Here is a 6,390-nt window from a genome sequence, read left to right on the forward strand (position 1 = left end):
TTCTTTGTTTCATTTTCGTAGTGTTTCAAAAAGTCATTTAAAATAACATGGTCGCGGGCCGCGGTTGCATAGCCACTGTTAGCAGCGAGACGCCATGTTTCTGCCAGAGCCTGTAAGGACAAACGCGAGAGAACAAATCAAGCGTCTCTTTACTTGTAGCGGAAGTCCCGCCTCCACTCTCTCCGCTTCGTCTGCTACGGCCGCGGTAGCTCGCCCTCTCCCTCACCTCACGAACCTCATCTGCTGACACGGAGAAAGACGACGAGGACGACATTTGACCAGCTGCGGATACCGTAGCGCTCAGGGAAGGGAGGGGGTGAGCAGAGCAGCAGGTCTTTGTTGTAAATTTCAGCCTCTCCTCTAGATGGCACTATAAACTACTTACTTCCCCTTTAAGTCACCCACTAACACATGCACGAGAGAGAGGGAAATGTTATAACTATTCAAAACATAGAATAAAATTAGATTTAGGTTAAACCTATGAGAAAACCATGAGACTTTAGACCGTTTCCCTTGAATGCTCAATGCTACGGAAAAGCACAGAGTCCTGATGTCCTATTTCGTCCACCAACACGTTATCATCTGCTTATCTCGGCTGAAGGTAAACGGTGCTGGAGTGACAGCAGTGGAGGCAGTTAATCACAACAGGCTGACAGACTGGAGGAGGTTAAACGAGTGCTGCATCTTGTTCTCGCATGTGGGCTGCACCGTGTCTACCTGCTGCTTTGCATTTCACAAAGGACGTAACTGCAAATTAGGAGAAATAGAAATACTTACTGCGGTTCAATTCCTGTCTTGCCATCATCAAAATGACCACATTACTGTGAAATGGTCTTAGGGATACATTGTCCAAGGTCATGTGATGAGATTAGAGTTGTTTTTACCGCACTCACAGCCCACATTGTGTACTTTAGTGAGAACCAAGTAATAGGTAATCCTAGAAAAAGACAGAATCACTAGCTTCAAAATAATAATAATAAAAATTATGATGAATAATTAGTTTATTACTTTATTGTAAATGAAGACAGACGTGTGTTCTTGTGAACTGTCTGTGTAGCATCACGTGAGATGATGGAGGAAATGTTGTCTGTTTCCTCTCATGGAAACCAGGTCTGTGCTGCTGCTCCCTTTACTGAATATTATCCTTGGTTATGGTTGTAGTGAAGTGGTGAATTTCCACAGTTGCTACTGCGTTTGTACTGTGTTCATCGCCAGTATTTGTTTGCATGTATCTCTTTATTATTGCATTGTTGAACCCATACTGTGATAGATTCCTGCCTGAATGTCACTGTAATATCCTTATTGATTCATATCATATCATCCATATCAGTTTAATAGCTCAAATTTAGCCGTTTAATGGGATTAACACAGCAGGTATTCAGATTAACAGCCAGACATTTTCTGCAGCTAGTAAGCACCAGGTGATGGCAAATTTAAAACGTACATCAAAAAGTGCATTGCAGTGGTTTCAACATGGATGTTTTTCCACTTTTCTGCTTTGAAACTATTCATTTGGTTGCCTGAAATTGTTTGCCGTCAGATTCTTCCTTGATTGGTTGCTGTGTAGCTCTGTGTTAATCGTATCAGCCTTTAATAACAGCACTAATCCAGTCGTCGACTGGAGCTCTGTGCAAAAACTCTATACTGCTCCCTTCTATACTGTCAACATGGCAGACACACATACACACACAATCCAGTATATTTAAAAGTGGCAGCATCAGAAAATAAACGAAAAGATGTAATGAAAGTGACAGATGAGGCAAACGGAGACAGACGTTTAGAGAACACAAATTTAGACTTTTTACTTTTATAGCAAAATAACGAGCTAGCAGGTGGACTTCTCACTGGGATTAAGTCCAATTATAAAACACAACATCCATCCTTTGTTCCTCAGTTACTGGCTCTGCTGAGTCATGTTCTGGCTCTTTCCCTCGCTCATCCTATTTCCTCATTTCCCTTCACCAGCTTTTTAGCATTAACGCTATTAATATTTTTGATCAATAATTCATCGGTGCCCTTTTAACATCTCCGCCTGTTTGAAATGCACTAATATTTCAATATGTTTGATGCAAAGCACTTAATGTTGTGGTCTTTTCTTTGTGCACACATCACCCCCTTGAAACAATCACCCACGGTTTTTGCTCGTGAATCTTCTCACGTTCCGTGTGATGGAGGATTTAATCTGACCACAGTTTAACACACATAATCCCTGCTGTAGTGGCTTTCACGTATAGGTTAATTGTATGGTGATTTTACGGAACAGTTCATTATGTGTAGTGTCGGGTTTTACTTAGTATTTCAGCAGTTTCTGAAATTGGTTGATGAGATATTTACATCAGGGATAAAGTGAACTGGTGTACCTGTGAATGAATGGTCTCTCAGTCTTAGTCCTACTCGAGGGCATGGGAAGTGGACAAAGTAAAACAGCAGGAAATTCAGTTAAAGGGGAGAGTGTGAGAGAGAGAACGCTGGAGAATAAATCCTCTTTCCCCGCTGACTTTAATCTCTACAGACTGAGCCTGGCAGTGCAGCCATCAGTCAAGATGAGCGACAGGCCACGGGGCCACAGGTGGGGGATGGTGACGGCCAGACCTTGTATTAAATCAGCGCCACTAGTGTGTGTAAGTGTGTGTGTGTGTGTGTGTGAGTTGGGAAAGAGGAAGTGACTTTATAGAGGAAGGAAGGACAGTTGTGTGACGTGTGGAACAGTTGTTGTGGTGTGATGTAAACATTAAAAAAGTGACTGGAAAAGACAAAAAGAACACAAAGAAAATGTTAATTTGCTGCCATGTCTATGCTGTTGCCACTTTGCTGCATATAGTCTTATAGTGTAGAGACTAGTACAGGGTTGATTTTCCATATTTAATAAGTTTGTTTTCTACCAATGGCAGCATCATGTGTTTCTTCCATCCGTGTGCTGTACAGTGATCATATACTACAGACGGAGGAAAAACATAAAATGAGACATGTAGAGAAAAGAGGTCTCATACTACAAATGTTTTAGCTTATATGCATACGCAGAACACCAAGTCCAACTCCAGTCCGATGTAACCATGTGTAATCAGACTTTGTATCTCAATATCCAAATACGTTAGTCCGACTAGGACTAAGACTAACTCGGTTTTTGTCAAGCTTTGTTGTTTACATGACATTAAGAGAACTGAATTATTGTCATCTTATCATATTGTCCGCTGCAGCAGTAACAGTTGGAGAAGCAAGGGTACATGAGGGAGATTCCTCTCTCTACAGATTGAAACCCATCCATTAATTTTCTACCACTTTATCCTCCACATGAGGGTCGCGGGAGGTGCTGTGCCAATCTCAGCTGACATAGGGCAAAAGGCAGGGTACACCCTGGACAGTTTGCCAGTCCATCACATGACCACATATAGAGGCAAACAACCATTCACTCTCATTCTCGTGGCCAATTTAGAGTGTCCAATTTAGAGTGTCCAATTTACCTAATCCCTATATTGCATGTTTTTGGACTGTGGGAGGAAGCCAAGAACCCAGAGAAAACCCACACACATGGGTGTGGGTGCCACCGTGTGGTCCAGATTGAAACCCCTTCAATTTTATGAGAACAAATTGTGGACCATTATAAATTTGTTCAAACTCGACAGCCCTAGCTCACAATGCAGCGCCAGACAACATGAGATTCAAAACACAGCTTAAGTGCAAAATGCAGTGTCATGTGGAGTTGATTAAGGCTTAATCAGCGTTGTTTGAACTCGCTGAGTGAGATGAACCAGCTTTTAGTTGTATTCGATTACTTTTGCATGTGTTTAAATGTTAGTTGGTGTTTAATATAAGTGCGTGAAGAGTACAGGCGTTTATGGGGCAGTCATCGCTGCAAATTTGGTACGGTTGCCACTGACAACACAACCACAACCTCACTGATAACAAGTGGGCATGAAGGGAGCATCGCCAGAGTCATGATCAGTCTTGGTTCACTGCCATTTTGGAAACAAATGAATCGTGCAGACAGTTTGTGCACATGGACAAAACAGAGCGTCTTTTCCTCAAATCATTTATTTGTTCATTTAGTTCTCTTTTGCAACGTTAGTGTTGTCTGTATATTGTTGTGGAAATTTTCTGCTGCTGCTGGTGAGAATGGAATAGAGACTTCTGCCGGCTGACAAGGATTTATTTTCTTTGCAAATAAAAGGTCAATCTACACACGAGTAGTCGTAGCTGAAGAAAGGCCCAGAGCATGGCTGGACCTAAACATTTGGGAACATCCCTTTCAGATCTCTTTGACTGGGAAGGGGTCTGCCCCTCCAGGCCGTGCTTTCACACCTCTTGTCTATGGCCAGTATCAGGGGCTCCCACAGAGGTATCCTGCAGATGTGGAAGTAAGGTGCGAGTTGAGTCTAGACATCCTAATTTAAATACACAAAAGGACCTGATGTCTTGTGTTAGGAAAGGGGTGTTGGGCAGCTGTAGCTCTGAGACAAAGAAATTCAATTTACCATTACAATATTCACTTGGAATGTTGCTGATTCATGACCTGGAGCTGGGTCTTAAGTTGAGTAAAAGTAAAATCACTGACATAATGCATTCCCCAGTGCCTTACCCTAACCTTAACAATTACAGCTAAATGCCTAACCATTACCTTAACCTAAATCTAACCCTAAAACCAGGTCTCAGCCCTGAAGAAGCCTGCTAAAGTTGTGTGGTCCTAACAAGGTCAAAATGTCCTCACAAACATAGGTTTGCTTGAAAGGTGGTCCACACAGACTACAAGGCACACACACACACACCTAGAGAAGCTCTTTGAAATGGCTGTTTTCCTTCTCCTCCTCCTCCTTTTTCCGGGCACATGTTCAATTATTAACTGGCCTGACGACTCCACTGGGAGGCAGACAAACAGACAGACAGGCAGACAGACGGATAGATAGATAGGCGGACAGGCAGAGGGCGGAGCAGAACAAGGAGATATTTTATCAAACATCCAGCTGTGACTCTTTCTGACCTTGTGGACGTGATTGATTGATGGATGGATAATGGGCTGTAAACTGACTAACAAGATCTGGTACAATCCACCAGAAGTTATATACCATAACCAACAGTCTCCTTCAACAGTCTCCTTCCGCTGTCACAGCCTTTGATTGAGTCGTGAAGTCAATAGTCCCTCGGTCCCATTGCTGCACTGAACATTAAGTAGATTACATAAAGCATGAATGATCCCCAAGCTGAAAGCTGCTGGGTGGTTACATTCATATCAGCGACAAGACACGTACAAAAAGAAAATCCTCAGTAGGATTTGCGCAACTGACAGAAACAGCGCACTAGACACACAAGTGAGATCTAATTGGACTAAATCAGATCATGAGCCTCATTAGTGGCTTTATTGTTCAGAGAGAGGCAGCAGCGGCAAAGCAAACGAGTGAAAGAATTAAAGAAACAAAGAGACGGAGCTGGTTTTGTCGCCTCACCTTCACCCCGACCACCACCACCACCAGCAGCAGTAGCAGCAGCATGTAGAGCTGTCAGCTGCAGAGTAACAGCCACATACATTTTTCATGGACCATATTTCCAGCTCCACTGTGCGATGCTTCATGAAAAAACGGTCTGGCAGAGAGCCAAAGCAGCAAAAATAGATCCCCGTCTCTGTCCTGATACTGTTCCTTCTTGCTGTCGGAACGATGGTGCACGTTCATCTCGATTTACCGTTGATCCCTGTAACTCTATCTTTAGCGCTCAGTCGATATTTATTCCCTGCGAGTTTCATGCGTTTATGGTATTTCATTGTGCTCTCCGCTCAGAAATAACAACACACTTGACACTGGATCTGACCACTGTGCAGAGCGTTGACTTTGGGATTCATAGAAAGAGTCAAATCTGGTCTTCAAACAGATTTGTTTTCATTTATTTTTTTATTTTTTTTGTTGTCGATGAAGCACGACACATTGAGTGTGATTGTGATCTTCCTGACCAACTTCTCCAAACTCTGGATGAATCTCGCAACAGATGGGATGATTTGTCTGAAAATTAAATTCAACTCAACACATTTTAGTGACCTCCAGGGCTGAACAACGCAATTAGTGCATAGCATAGGCTGCAATTTAATGCTCTATTTTTGATTTGAGTTTTATGTTCTATGCCAGTTTTAGAAAAGGAATACACAAGTGTTCTAATCAATTCATGTCATTAAGTTTTCATCCTTGCTTCAGAGTATGGTGGTTCATATTATATGGTATCTCACAATGCTCCATCTTGTTTTCATTCTATAGCAAACAAAAACTATGTTCTGAAGCTTGACTTCAAATGATCAGAGGAGAGCTGCATTTGTATTATGGTGTTTTTTATGACAGTTGGCATCCATACAAAGTGCTGTCTTCTCCGGAAATGAATCATTCATTATAAGTCTTTCTCTTTTCTTCCCAT

The sequence above is a fragment of the Microchirus variegatus genome, assembly GCF_963457635.1.
Source record: "Microchirus variegatus genome assembly, chromosome: 14".
Classification (NCBI taxonomy): domain Eukaryota; kingdom Metazoa; phylum Chordata; class Actinopteri; order Pleuronectiformes; family Soleidae; genus Microchirus; species Microchirus variegatus.